This window comes from Lampetra fluviatilis, chromosome 2 (genome assembly GCF_964198595.1).
Source record: "Lampetra fluviatilis chromosome 2, kcLamFluv1.1, whole genome shotgun sequence".
Lineage (NCBI taxonomy): Eukaryota > Metazoa > Chordata > Hyperoartia > Petromyzontiformes > Petromyzontidae > Lampetra > Lampetra fluviatilis.
Window position 1 is genome coordinate 8,398,128 of NC_136276.1, and position 15,512 is coordinate 8,413,639.

Sequence of the window (15,512 nt, forward strand, 5' to 3'; positions counted from 1 at the left end):
CGGTGCAGCCGGCGCGATGACGCACGACTCAGAATCGAGCGTTTTTGATGGGTGGGGGAAGGGAAAGAGAGTGGGGGCAGACTGCGGAATGGATACCGTGCAGGCAACTTCAGCGCGCCACGTTGGGGCGACAGAACGTGCAGCCTCGCGGTGTGTTCTGCCTGCCCGTGTTGTGTTTGAATGTTGGACTTCTTTCGCACCGTACGGTAGCCAACCGTGCCTTCGAAATGTGACGGGGAGAGGTAGTGGCGTGAAAGTCGCTGGGCTGGAGTGGGGGGGGGGCAAGGGCCAGTGGTGTTGATGGGGGTTGGGGGGGAGCCGTCATACAACATTTGTGAAACTCCTAAAATCCGTAAACTGCATGTGAGGTGGCCCATTAGATGGCAGTAAAGCAATTGGGTCCGTGAACCCGATCGGTTTCCTGCCACACGAAGCATGAGCACTGGTTGTTTAAACGTGAACAAGACAAACATCATGACAAAAAAATCCCCAGTCGTGATAATTGAGTACTAACAACGGTGAACACAAGTCGCTTTCATTGTCTTGCGCGTGTACCCGCGACAGGTTTCCTAACGCTCTCTGCCTATATCGAGACACTCCAAGTTGATCGCCGTGCCGTGTCAACTCTGCTGCGCACATGGGCACCGAGCAGTGAGTGTGCAGTGTTCGCTTGCCACCAGGCTGTGTCTGCACGTTGCTTACCGATCGATGCTCGTTGAGTCGCGACTGATGGGAACGCAGCAGGGAATCGGACTCGCTCCGTCTTCTCTCCCCGCTGCACCCCCCGACCCAATCGGATCGTGCCGAGTCCACGAGACCCAGGACTCCCCTGACGTCTCTCACCTTGTGCACACTCCTCCAACAACAACAACAACCACCACACTCCTTTCCTCCAACAACAACCACCACACTCCTCCTTCTCTCCCCAGCAACGCTCTGCAACAACACGGCAACCGCCTCTGCTCCCACCTCCATCCCTGCCTCCACCCTCCCTCCCCTCGGCCCCCTCCGGTAGTGAGAAAGAGGAGGAGGAGGGAGGGAGGGAGGAGGAGGAGGGAGGGAGGGAGGAGGAGGAGGGAGATGCGCGCCATCCATCCCGCGTCTCCTTCCCGCGCTGGCGACGCGGGAACGCGCGCCGCGCTCACGGATGAGAGGGTCACTCGATCGTTCGTTGCGAAGGTTGTGTTTGGAGAGTGTGTGTGTGTGCGTGTGTGTCTGTGTGTGTCTGTGTGTGCGTGTGTGTGTGTCTGTGTGTGTGTAGGTATGTGCGTGAGTCTGGTGTGTGTAGGTATGTGCGTGAGTCAGGTGTGTGTAGGTATGTGCGTGTGTGTCTGTGTGTGCAGAGGTCTCACTCCGAATCAGTCGAGCGGCAATATCTTTTCATCGGTTGCGTAACGCTGTGTGGAAGCTACCTGGTCTATCGCTCCGCACGAAGCTTCAGGTCTTCTCGGCCACGGTCATTCCCTCCCTTCTCTACGCTTGCGAAACGTGGACCCCCCTAATGGAGCATCTTCGCCGGTTGGAAACATTTAGGCTGGCCTGCCTACGATCCATCCTGGGTTTAACCAGGCTGGATTGTGTGAGGAGCTCAAAAGTCCTTGAAAGATCTGGGCAAAGTCCCATCAGTGAGCTCCTACTGCAGGCAAGGCTGCGTTGGCTGGGTCATGTAGCCCGCATGCCCAGCCACCGCATGCCCAAGCAGCTTTTGTTCGGCCGGATCGAGGGGGCTAAACGGACGCGGCACGGGCTAGAGAAGAGATGGAGTGATGTGGTACAGGAGGACGTGGAGCTGAGTGGACTTGCCGATGACTGGTACCAGCGGTGTCAAGATCGGCCTCAGTGGAGGAGGCTCGTGAAGGACGCTACTGGGCAGTTGGAGGCAGTCGCCCTCCAACAACAACGGAGGGCGGAGGAGCGACGCTCACAACAACGAGCGGAGCGCCGGGTGGCTAAAGCACAGCAAGTTGGTACAGTAGGGGGCACAGGTGGTGCATCAGCCAGTCATCTCGGTCATCTCGGTCAGTCGACCCGTGGCACCTGGGTCTGCCCCGTGACCTCCTGCCAGCGGGCGTTCGACACTTCACGTGGCCTCAAGGTGCACATGGCCTGGCACAAGCGTCGTGGTGACGTCACCGCCACTTAGTGGCGAATGGCGGTTGTTGTGTATGTTAGTCAGGTGTGTGTAGGTGTGTGTGTGTAGGTATGTGTGTGTAGGTATGTGTGTGTAGGTATGTATGTGTGTGTGTCTGTGTACGTGCGTCAGGTGTGTGTAGGTATGTGTGTGTCTGTGTGTGCGTGCGTGTGTGGACGTGAGTCAGGTGTGTGTAGGTGTGTGTGTCTGTGTGTGTGTACGTAAGTCAGGTGTGTGTAGGTGTGTGTGTGTGTGTACGTGAGTGAGTGAGGTGTGTGTATGTGTGTGTGTGCGCGTGTTTTAAACCACCCTAACGGCACTTGCCCCAACACTTGAAGTGGAAAGCGCGCTGGGCTGTGAACCCGGCCACCCGAGTTCGATTCCCGCTCACGACCAATCACAGTGGCGAAATATTCGACCCGGTCCCGGGCCTCATCTAGGTCGACTCAGCGTTAAATGAGGAACCTTGTGTGGTGTATGAACATCAATACTGGGGAGACAAAGGCGGCCGGGCGTGGCGTTCCGGCCTTCATATGTGCTCGCTCACAGCACTTGCTCCAACAGTCTGTTTATATTTTGACTTAAAACTTTCGTGACTGCAGGAATCTATATTCTTGGTTCCTTCGGTAAAGTCACGTAGGTAGAAAAAACTAATTATTTATTTTATTTTTTATAAAATTTAAAAGATAGAAAATAAAATAATTATTTATTTTTTTATTTTCATTGTCTATCTTCGTGACTTCATCGAAAGAACCAAGAAGACTAAGTCTGTTTCAGGCTACGCGGGTGGAGCTTTATCGTCGTGTAAAAGCGTGGGGAGCGGTAGCGTAGCAAGGTCAGCGCAAGGATGACAAGAGCCTCTTCTGAGCCTTCCCCAAGTTCGACGCAGCCTCCAATCGTCGACACCTGGGCGCTCCTCCCCCCCACCGACCCTCCCATGCGCCAGAGGTCGCAAACGGGTACCCGATACCCATACCCTACCCGATACCCGGCTACCCGTACCCGGCCGGATACGGGTACGGGTACCCGTTTGCGACCCTGGTGCGGCCGGGTACGGGTACGGGTAGACCGTGAGTCACTGGTGAGTAACCGTTTGTCACTCATTCCCCAACGTCTTGTCTCTTCTCACAATTCAAGTTCCTAGAATCAACCCACCCGCGCCTGCAACATGGCTTCATCCCAGAGTTCGCAATCAGGTACCCAATACCCGTACCCTACCCGGCCGGGTACGGGTAAGGTACGGGTACGGCCGGGTACGGGTACCCGTTTGCGACCCTGGTGCGGCCGGGTACGGGTACGGGTAAGGAATCAAAACCCGTTTGCGACCTCTGCCGTGCGCCCTACCTGCCTTGACAGGTGCTCGCTGACAGCACCGCACCCCTCACCCACCCACCCGGCACCTCCGACAGGTTGCAACGGTCGGGGTCTTTGTTCCCGAACCGCTAATCGTTTCTCCACCTGCCCATGTCCGTTAGCAGCGACGCAAGCGAAGGGCTCTGAACGTCGCTCTCCGCTCCCCGGACAAAAGCGTCGCGCTCTCGTCTCGTCTCTGTGAGACATCGGTCAAGAATAAAGACAACATTCCACATTCTTATGGCGGGTGGGTGGGTGGGGTGGGGTGGGGGGATTCCCGTTGATGATTATGATGATGGTCACTGAGCTTCGCGCCGCTCAGCCTGATGCTGCTCGCGTCGGCTATGGGTGATTGATACGAAGGATGATGCATCGATCTATCGGTTAATCGTCGACGGATAAGCTCACGATTCGCGAGAGTTTTCTTCGTCGGGTTCACGTGATCCCTGCCGCCGCTCGAGGCCGCTCCACTCACCGCAATGATGATGACAATTTGCCGTGTTACATTATTAACATCCATCGCGACAATGAATCGAATCGCTGCGCCGTGAAAAAAGCGATGGAATAAATTAGGCGAAAGAGGAGGGGGGGGGGATGCGATGCGTGGGGATGCCCCCCACCCCCCCACCACAATGACCACGGCTTAATGCTGGTGGGAGATGGTGCTGTCACTTTCTCCTGCAGTTTGTTCAAAGCTATACGGGGGGGGGGGGGGGGTCTTTGTCGGCCCGTGTCGCGTCGGGCGATAGCAAGGGACGAGCGAAACGAGGGAATAAATATCTTGAGTAGGCACAGGTGAGGTAACAGACGCATTGCGTTTGTGTTATCCTCGCCAGCATTGTGTCAGGGAAGGCGCGCAGATTAACGAGTAGACAACTCTGACTTGTCGCCTGATGATGCTCGTTGCAATTACTGGCGAAACGTGGTGCTCGCATTGTAAATGTGGGTTTTTGCTCGCCAACACACCGGTGTGCTGCAGCTAGTAACGCATTGGCATGTTTTGTTTACGTGGCAAACCTTGCTAATTGGCCGTGGTCGGGTGGTGGCGGGTTTAACGACACACATTTATATTTACGCGATCACACACAAACAAAACCCCTCGATTGTAGATCATTGAGCTTGGGCGGTTCGGCGAGACCCCGGTGGCCGAGTTTAAAGGACAACCGCGTGCGTGGCACTGCGGCACACTCTGACTCATCCCACCGTCGTTTTTCACGGGCCGATACAACAGGTACCGCGAACACCACTTTGTCGGGGGGGGGGGCAGTCAAACATTCGTTTAAACCTTCGTGCGTAGAGATACCCATACCGGCTCCCGCCCGAGAAGTGTGGAATGGCCACCTGTGCGGCTCTCGTCTGTCTCACGCACGCGTGAGCATGGAAGCTTCGTCGTCTTCGTATTCTTCTTTCGCACGGCTGCTGATGTAGACGCAGATCAACAACTTCAATGTGACCTTCAAGTGGCCAAGCCAGACAGCCGCGTCAGGAGCAGCGGAGTGTGTCGCTGTGACGTCTCCTTCGTATTTGTGGATCGGGCATTGGGTCGTTTTATGTTTTGCATGGTCTGAACTGGATGGCCACAGTCGCACACGGGGGAGTTTTTAATGTTCCCTTTGTGCATCAGGTGTGTCCGCGTCTGCCTGCCATGCATGGTGTGTGTGCAGCGGATGCGGTTTAGGGTGGACCGTGAGCCTCGTGGGCGATCAAACCCCATGGATCTTCTGCGTTGGGTCTTTCACGTGGGAGCGAAAGAGGCATTTTTGTCTGAAAGTCCGTGGCCTTCCCACGTGGCTTTCTAATTCTGACAAACAGGCTGGGCAGGTACTGGGTGCGTGAGCTCATCATCCCATTGAAGTCATTCACTCATTGATTGGTTTAATTGTTTTGATCTTTGGACGTCTTTGGCACGTTCACTTCTCCCCGATGTCACGCAGAAATAATTGGCGAAATAAGTAAACGACAACAAATGTATTAAATTATTGACGATTGTTAATCTCACGCGCAAAGTTACGATTTCCTAATTTCAGCTCGAGCAATGATAATAATAAGATGTCATTATGAGACCTCCTTTACCAGTGGCAAAATATAGTAATAGGTTTTTACCCTTTCAAGTGGTACAAAAACTGACACCTTTATACAAGGCATCATGTTTGCAATAACCACAACACAAGCAGTATATTTTGCCACTGGTAAAGGAGATCTCATAGTGTAAATGCTTACCCCGAGCTCTCAATACTCTGATATTGCACTGTCTTTGAGTTGTACGCCTTTTGGCGTCATCTGGTCCAACACCAATGGAGACTAGGCTCTAAGAAAAGCTGTCTCGGGTGTGGACCAATCAACGTCAAGGACAGTGCATATCATTATCATCATCAGAGTTGTTTCTTTTTGTTTGCATTTTGACTGCTTGTGTTGTGGTTATTGCAAACATGATGCCTTGTATAAAAGTGTCAGTTTTTGTACCAGTTGAAAGGGTAAAAACCTATTATTAAAATGTCATTCGTTCACTACCTTTGGTATTCGCGCCAATTGTATAGCCCAGGCCGACCACGATGGGGCGCTGCTGTTCTCCAGACACGATCTGCGGTCATCTGCCGGTCTCTGTCCCCTCTGTGCCCCGCAGAAGGGGCATCGCGCGGAACGTCTGTCTGCAAAAAGGTGTGTTTAATATCAAGGAAGTGTGAATGGCCAATGCGGTGAGTTTTTTGTGTTTTGTACAAAGAGCATTGAGAGCCGCATGTTGACACAAAAAACCGGACAAGGATTTATTTACATGCACTGGCCATCGTGGCGATGGTCAGTGCATGTATAACCCACAGGACCCGCACAACGTGAGGAGTCCCTCATCACGCAGTGGGTGGACAAACGGGCTGTAGATGTGGTGTACATTCGCCTAATTTAATCACCCGGGGAAAAGAAAAAAAACGCTCAAACCGAGTCAACAAACGTCTCATTCTGGAGGGTCCTGCATTGGGACGTTTTGATCGATTCATGGGAAGAGTCGTGCCCGGAGCAAAACCCCTCTCGTACGAGGAGATGACTCGATACAAAACAAATAAAACTTGCTCACAGCGAGCTCACGCGCCCTACTTGCTCTACTGCCCAGTTTGTGACAACCTCGCCCGCTGCCTCGCGCGCACGGCAGAGGGGTTCCCCAAGTCCGCGGTCATCGTCAGCGAGTTAAAGTGTCGACATCGTATCTCTACGATCCTTGTTATTTCCGTCAGCAGCAGCAGCATCAGCATCAGCAGCACCACCCATCATCGTCAGCGCCATACGAACGATCGATGTCAGAACCAGGAGGATCACCGTCTTCATCTCGACGACCGTCGTCAACAGCAGCGGCGGTGGCATCAAACGCAGCGTCATCATCGTGGTCGTCTCGACGGCGGGCACCATGCGAATAAGACGCATTCACGCGTCGCGCATTGGACACGCAACTGCATGCGAGTTGCAGGCGAGTTGCACGCGAGTTACAGGCGAAGTTGCAGGCGAGTTGCACGCGAGTTGCAGGCGAGTTGCACGCGAGTTGCACGCGAGTTGCAGGCGAAGTTGCAGGCGAGTTGCAGGCGAGTTGCACGCGAGTTACAGGCGAAGTTGCAGGCGAGTTGCACGCGAGTTGCAGGCGAGTTGCAGGCGAGTTGCACGCGAGTTACACGCGAGTTGCACGCGAGTTGCAGGCGAAGTTGCACGCCAGTTGATGCAAACGCGCACCGAGCCGGCACCGCTGGGCTCCTTGGGTTTGAGTCCCCGGGTTTCAGCCGCCCGTGACTTAAAGCGGCTTCCCAAGTGGAGCGAGTCCACGATGTCTCCCCCCTCTCCCCGCCTCCGGTCACTTTTGTTTCGCGATGTACTTGGCCAAATTACAGCTCTGACGATGTAAAACATCAGCATTGTGGTGGTGAGATGTTAACTACCTCGCCAGGTGTGCAGGAGGTCGTGGGTCCTACCCCGACGCCTGCTGTATATTTAGAGTTTGCGTGTCTCTCTCTCCGTGGTAACGTGGATTTTTATCCGGGTCCTCCGGTTAGTCCCCGTCCACATTTAGAATCGTGCGTTTTGATTATTTGGCTACGATATATTTCCGCAGAATGATAAGCCACTTCGTTGGGCGTTCGTTTGTTGCCAGGTCGCTTCTGAAAAATAAATATAACTGCGTAATTGAGTGGGCCTCACATGGTAGAATAAAAGTTTTATATTCGATTGCAGAGACGCGATGGACATTTCCCTCTCGTATGTCAGGACATGCTCGAATGTGGCGCCATTCCGTATCAGACGTCGTTCTCACTTGATTTTACGGAGGCCATTCGACAGTTAAATAAAAATTAAGTTGATTTTGGTTGCCCAGTTGAGAACTCAACAAGAGACGAGGATGGGTCTCGATTGCAAGGGTCACGAGTCTGTCAGTAGGGGGCGATGGTTGCTGCTGCTGCTGCTCTGTGTGTGTGTCATCCCAGTTTAGTAACACCGTGAGACATTCTCAGATGTTGCAACATAATCTGGACTCTGACCTCGGCACACAGTCGCCTGGTCTTGCGAATGAAGCCAGGAGGTCTTTAACGTGCACTGCGAAGCGGACGGCAAGCGGTAGTATTCCTGTGCCGCGGTGATTACACCCGCAGTGACAACCTGGGAACACAAGGTGGGGCACTGTCGGCTGCGATCAGAGTTCCAAGTGGGACAGCTCATTCGTCTACATGCGGCTCTTTAAGGACGGCCGCTTCGTGACCGTTGTTTATTTAGAACCAACGTCTCGTGTTAACGGGCAGCGCGGCTCGTGAAATGTAGAGGGTTTGTGTTATCAACGTAAAAAAGTCGACTTGTTATTTTGTTTGCCGCCCCATGGGAGTCCAGTTTACCATGGATATCCAGTTTACCATGGAAATCCAGTTTACCATGGAAATCCAGTTTACCATGGAAATCCAGTTTACCATGGAAATCCAGTTTACCATGGAAATCCAGTTTACCATGGAAATCCAGGTTTTCTTTGGCAGGGGTTGGCAACCTGCAGCTTTTTATCAAGGACCACCGTCTCGTGTTGCGGCTCTTTAAAGATTTGTTCACGGATTTCGAACAACAATGATGTATCTTATTGCTGTTGTTTTCTTTGTCGACCTGTGGTGCAATGACACCACGGTGACGAAATATCAGCTGGAGGAGTAAAATAAGAATAAAACCATAAATGAATTGACCATACATCCCAATGCCGGATCCTCTTGAAAACAGTCTTGAGACTCGGCGAGACTTTCCTGGGTAATAACATACTAGACGCGGTGGGGGGGGGGGGTCTCTTGAGCCCCCTCTGATGGAGGTCCTAACCCTCAGCAGCGGTGTGAGCGAGCAATTGCAGGAGCTGCGCCCCTTTTGCACGTTATTGTTGTCACCGTACGAGGAGGGCAAATGATTCAACTCGCTTCACGACACGCGCATTGCACCTCTGGCGTCGCAGTCGACGTTTGTGAAGCTTTGCCTGGGTGAATGCAACGCGGCCACGCGGCTCCTCCAGCCACTCGTGTCTGCCGAGCTGATGCAATTCACCGCGGTGTTCACGCAAAAGGTAATACTAAATTTCCATTTAAAGCTTTCGTGACTGCAGGGATTCATCTGCTTGGTTCTTTCGGTAAAATCACGTAGAAGGGAAATAATAAAATAATAAAAATAAAACATTATACAATACAATTCTCACGACGTTTCGGCCACAACGAGGATGGCTGCTTGCGTTGTGTCCGAAACGTCGTGATAATTGTATTTTATTATGTTTTATTTTTTATTATTTTATTATTTCCCTTCTACGTGACTTTACCGAAAGAACCAAGAAGGTAATACTAATTTGGAACACGAGAGGTGTTTTGGGTAAGATCGCGTAAATATATAAATGTGTCGTGAAACCAGCCACCACCCGACAACCAACGTCAACAGAACGTGGCCAATTCGTCACTAGTACAGCACGCCGGTGTGTTGGAGAGCCCAAGCCACAATATTTACAATTTACTCGTTGGCTGTGTCGGGTGGTGGCAGGTTTAACGACACATTTATATATTTACGCGATCTCACCCAAAAAAAAACCTCTTATGGATGATATTGGTCGCGAAAGCCTACGTGTTGAACTAATTTGTAAGTGAATTGCTATCTAATTTTTGCTTATAATCTAACGATGAGTTTTAAATCGCGTTGTTCATGCAAATGTCATCTCACGATCGCACGAGGAACCACAGGGGGAGAAGCCGGAAGGCTGTCGAGCGGTGAGCCGGCGCCAACAATTGATTTGCACGTCTCTGTATATTGAGATGTTTTCAGACAATTGCTGCGTGTTTGTACGTGTGGGAGGAACCCGGGGCGACCAGAGAAATTCCGCGCAATGCGAGGGGACAACACCCTATCCCCTAAACGCATGCTGTCACTCCACGCTTTGCTGTACCGCATTCCCCGCGGGAAGGGAGTCTCGCAAAATTGTGTTCGATCGACCAACCCTCGCTGCCTCCACAGTGCTGGATTCCAGGCCACCTGGATATCCACCATCGCTCGATCGTGCATTGAATCGCCAGGGGGGGGGGGGGGTGGGAGAGAGGGAATGGGGGGGGGGCTGAATCTCTCACACACACACACGCAACCGAGAGCAATCGCAAGCGGACAAAAAACAACCACACGTGAACACGGAATCTTCCAACAACATCGATTGATCATGAAGTTTATTTGTTTCGTTCTGTATTTCGGCGCAGAAACAAACATCGCTCGGTCGTGGCTCGCGACGAAATTCTTTGGGCAGCTCCCACGCCTCGCAAGCGACTGCTCAGAACAGCAGCGTAAGGGCACAGCAATGCGGCTTTGGTGTCGATTATTCGATATATATTAAAAAAAACTAAGTTCGTTTGCTTTTTAAACAGAGCACGTGAAAAACAATGATTGATGCGGACACGCGTTCTCGCTTTTCATCCCGTCGGTGATCAACCAGCACTCTAGGAAGGGTTAATAGCTAGGGTTACAAGTTTTGCAATGACCGATGTTCGGAAAACGTGGGTTTTAAAAGCTGGTAGATCAGCAACGAGAAGAAGACATGACCATATTTCTGGGTAGCTCTTGTTTCACACCCAGAGGTGTGCTTTGAAAAGAGAGACTTTTAATATTTTAAATCTCTCTTAGCTGGTAAGAAATACAGGAAATTATGTTGATGATGATGACGGCGAGTTGTAGATGGAAGACTAGGAATACCGTGCGTGGTGGACTTTCTCCAGGGATATCTGGTTTCCTCCCGCACGATGCCAAACTCCCACAAGTGGAATTATCCAAATATCCCCAAAGCAGGACCCTCCTGCTGCAAAAACAGTCTCGAGACCCATTGTGGTTTCCCAGGGTAAATAAAAAGCATTGTTATCATATTAAAAAAAATCATAATTAATTGTATATGAAGGGGCATTTCTGTTACTGAATTTCACTTGTGAAGATATTTTCGCTATCAATGGATCTCTCTTCAAAAGGAAGATGTTTGTCAGCGAAGAAACAAACGTTGTTAGAGAATGCCTTTGAAGGACGATACCTCTACGAAGGGATTACTGCAATGAAGGATCTCTATCAATGAAATTCTATCAGGAATGATCCCTCTATTACATAGACTCTCTGTAACCAACACGTGTGTCTATTAACATATCTTAATATAAAGGGATTTATATCAATGGATATCTCACTGCAAAGATATGTCTTTGTTCTGAATGAAATAATCTATATCCTTGTAAGAGAAAGCACGTCTCTATTAAGTGGTACTTATCTATGAAGTATCAATATAATCAATGTGTATATCTCTATCAAGTGAGAAAGCTCTCTCCCTGTCTCTACGATGGACGGTCTCTCTGTAAACAGATATCTCGCTATCAAGGAATATGTCTCTATTCAGGCCTAGTTCAACATGCCAGAACATACATTTCTCCATCAAAGAATCTCTGCTATGGAAACGCTACCAAGAGCGCTCTCTGTTCAGCATGATCTCCGTGGGAGTTCCCTTGCCAATGAAGGAATCTCTCCATTAAGGATTTGGACAATGAACCTCAATGAGCAGTCCGACTCCCGTGACTCCGTCCCCACTCACCGCGAACCCCTCTGCTCACCCACTGCGCAACTATCCGAGTGTCGCTGTGCCCCCCCCCTCCCACCACCCCCGACCCATGTAGGGCCCCCCACACGACCCCCTTGCGAGGGCACGGGCTGCCCTCCACCGTCAGCCAACAGGCGCAAGTGACGACTTATAGCCCTACCTCTAACCCCATCTCGCTCAGACGTGGCGGTGGCGATGCTAAAACAAACGGCGGGGTCGGAGGAGGGCATCCAATACCCACCAGGCACGTAACGGTCAATCGATTCGTCGATTTAAAATCGATTGTTACGGCTCACGACGTGTGCGCATAGCCACGCGTGTCGGAAACGACGACCTTCGAATCATTCCGGACAGCCGCGAGGGATAAATGCGTGTGTCGCGATGACAAGTGTATCGATTGTTGAGTCGTCACCTTAATTGTGGTGAATGTATCGAACCTGCCAGGAAGGGAATCATCGTTACACGCCTAATGCCCCACAAGCTGGTGGCGAAGTTCCTTGCGGGAGTTGGGCGAGACTGCGAGAGCCACCTTGACCGTGAGGCTGACGAGCAATCTGGCAGAAGGAAGGAAGCGATGGCTAGGTGTGCCGGCATTGTCCACGAAGAACAATTTGAACTTTCACTTGGGTGCCTGCCCAGCCACCCCGAGGAGCTGCCCCTGAATGGAGGGCATATGGGGTTGGGAGGTGGGGGCACACGAATATGGCCTGGGAGTGGGGGGATGGTGTGGTGTGGGTAGGTTTGGGGGGGGGGGTATTGCCCCCCCACCCAAAGGGCTCCCCTATTCAGAATCGCCACTCACCCGAAGCGAGTTGGGTGTCTAAACTTATCAATGTGCACCGACAAAGCTAAACGCATATAAATTCAAGTATCTCGACTCTTAAAGGCACTTTGTAAGACAACAATAACAACCGAGAATTGCGTGCGCGTGGCACGTGACGACCGACCACCGGAAACGCGTGGACACGTGACGACCGACCACCGGAAACGCGTGGACACGTGATGCACGGAAACGGGTCACAATGCGAGCACGTGCTTTTGATTGAAATGCTCTGGGGAGTGAAACTCGACGCTGCGGAGTAAGTAAAGCTCACACTGCTTTTGCCGTTGCGGCCAGGCAAAACGCCGCGTGCCGTTTGTTTCTTTCGATACATTTGTGGGGAATAAAAAATAATACTATTGAAACAACAAAAAACCCCCAATAATATAAACTTAAGATGATATGAAATGTTTAAAGACGTGTGACAAACAAGTGGACACAAAGTGGAATTAAAGAAGACGCAGCCCATAACAAACAGCTCTCAGACATTGAAAGCTTTCGTGACTGCAGGGATTCATATTCCCTTCTACGTGACTTTACCGAAAGAACCAAGCGTATAGCTCTCAGATAGTGGACGTGGGATGGATGCGTCGAGACAGAACTGCGAAGAGAGCTCCCTATTACCGACTTTTCCAGACGATTAGACGCACTCTGCCCATGTGTTTCAAAGCAACGTTGAGGTGCATCTTCAAATCCGGTGTAGGTTGCGGGAACCAGAGTTGGTGATGTTCATCGACACCGAGCATTTGTTTTGTGGCGCTTCTTAACTTTAGCGGAGCGTCTCATCATCTGGAAAAATGCGGCCGTTCAAAGTTATGGTCCTGATAACACCACAACGTTACCCGCGTGCGTTTGAACACGTCCGTCGAGCGACGTGACGCAAGACCCTAACTTGAACGTCGCTTTCTTCTTTGGTCTTCCGCAATTAAAACGCAACGTCAATGATGTTTGACGCGCAGCCTAAAGTGTGCATCTACCAGAGCTGTTTGTCGTTTGAGTCTTGCTTTCAGAAAACGTAAGAATGTGTAACGCGACGCGTGGGGTAAGGCAGCGGGGGGGGGGGGGGGGAGCGGGGTTTTTGCGGGGCCCTTCGGTTCGAGTTCTCTCTTCTCTTGGGAGAACTTTCAAGAATCTTCTTTTGCTTCGTGTCGCCGAGCTACCGACGACGCGCGACTTCTGGTCGCTCAAGTTTGCATCCCGAGACAGGCGCTCCGCTGCCCTCGACTCGCCGAGGACTCGGCAATTGTCTGGGGTTAAGGTCGGACCCCCCCCCCCGCACCCCTCCAAGGAGGAGGGGCGGCCTAGGGGCCCACAACCTCACTCCAAGTAACGCGGGACCCCTCTGCTGTAAGGACCCTGCACCCCCTTTGCCGTGAACGTGGAGTAGCCAGACCGATCGCGATGTCCCACTTTCCACAACAGCACTCCGTTACGAGCTCACCCAGCTCCCATTCAGCACCAATCACGTGCGATTAGTGCGGTAGGCTACATACGGTGCGAAAGAAGTTCAACATACTTAACATATGCCCTTCGAGTCACGTTTGGTGATCGCGATCACGTGCGTATAATTGCACGAATGTTGCCTGCGACGCCATACGGATGTGAAACATGGACACGTTGACAAAGTAAATGGGACCGGGGGTGAGAAGTGCGCACAGAAGCACGGCGGGGTTGGAATGCTGGGAAATAAGAGACAGGAAGAGGGCCACGTGACGCAGAGCGACAATCGCATGGACTCTGAGAGATGTTAACTCCCTCGCCTGGTATGCAGGAGGTCGTGGGTTTGATCCCAACCCTGACGCCTGTATAATTTTGAGTTTGCATGTTTATCTCCCCGTGGTTGCGTGGATTTTTCTCCGGGTCCTCCGGGTTTTCCCCTCCACGTTTTGAGTATTTGGCCGCCATACATTTCCCACGCCGCGATAAGCCACTTCGCTGAGCTATCATTTGTTCTTTTTCCAGGTCGCTTCTGAAAAAAGAGCTACGTAGCTCAGGGAGGCTTACCTGGTAAACATACAAATTCTAGCAGTCGAGGTAAACGAGGGTTTTGGGCAGGCCGCCTCCTCGTGTGCCATGGAGGAACGAAGATGGCACGATGGGCAGGATGAGCATGGGGCCACGGAGTGGCAGCCAGGGGAGCGCACGCGCCTCGCGGCACGGGGAGCGAGGAGCATGGGGACACGTGGGGGGGCGGGGGGAGGGGTGCTGGGAGCGAGCGAGCGTCACCCTCGCGTGCCGGAGCGCGGCATCGTAATTGTGGATTTCACACCGGGACGTGGAATGACTGGCCCCCGCCATACGCACGTGGAGTTTCCACCACCGGCCTCACGGCTGTGAACGGAGGCGAGCGTGGTGCGAGCGGGGGGGGGAACAGATTACAGTGGGGCTGATGACATGGGCAGGGAATTTTTTCATTCAGGGGGCCATCGAAGCTTCAAAAGCGGGGGTGCAACAATCATCGATGTATCGACCACCATCGATTCTTCAGCTCAAGCTAGGCACGCGTCGAAAGTCTAACAAGTCGTCGAAGCGAATGTCGACGATTCATTGGATGGCGAGATGCAGCGAACGTGTTTGAGGCTTAGCGGAACAGAACTCGCCAGCTCGGTACGGGACGTTCGTTACACTCAGGGCAGGCTGCACGTGCGCGCACACAACAATGTGTATTTGCCGTACGAACAGCACGCAGGCGAATCATGCAACCGACTCGGCTGCGGACAGAGCGAGTATCCCAACAACAAGAAAAAAGGAGAAAACTTGCGAAGGCTAAAACCGTACGCGTCTCCGCGCGAACAAATCCAATTGCGTCTCCCTACGCAGGCCGACGATTTACTCTATTGCGGTTGCTGAGCACCGTCCAAAAAAAAGCGCAAAACGCCAAGCGACCAGCAACAAAAAGCACTATTAAAGATGTAATAGATACGAGCTTATCCACAAACCACCTTCGTTCGCTGCTGCTGCGTATTGATAAAGAACGCCACTCAAACATGGCACGACTTTCTCTGGAATGTCAAGTAAGGAGCTGCCGCACGCGGTGGGTGTGGTAGTGGTGACGATGACAGCGTTGCAATAAAAGGGGGGAGGAAAGTCAGAGAAGCTGGTAAGGCATCGGATGACTCAGT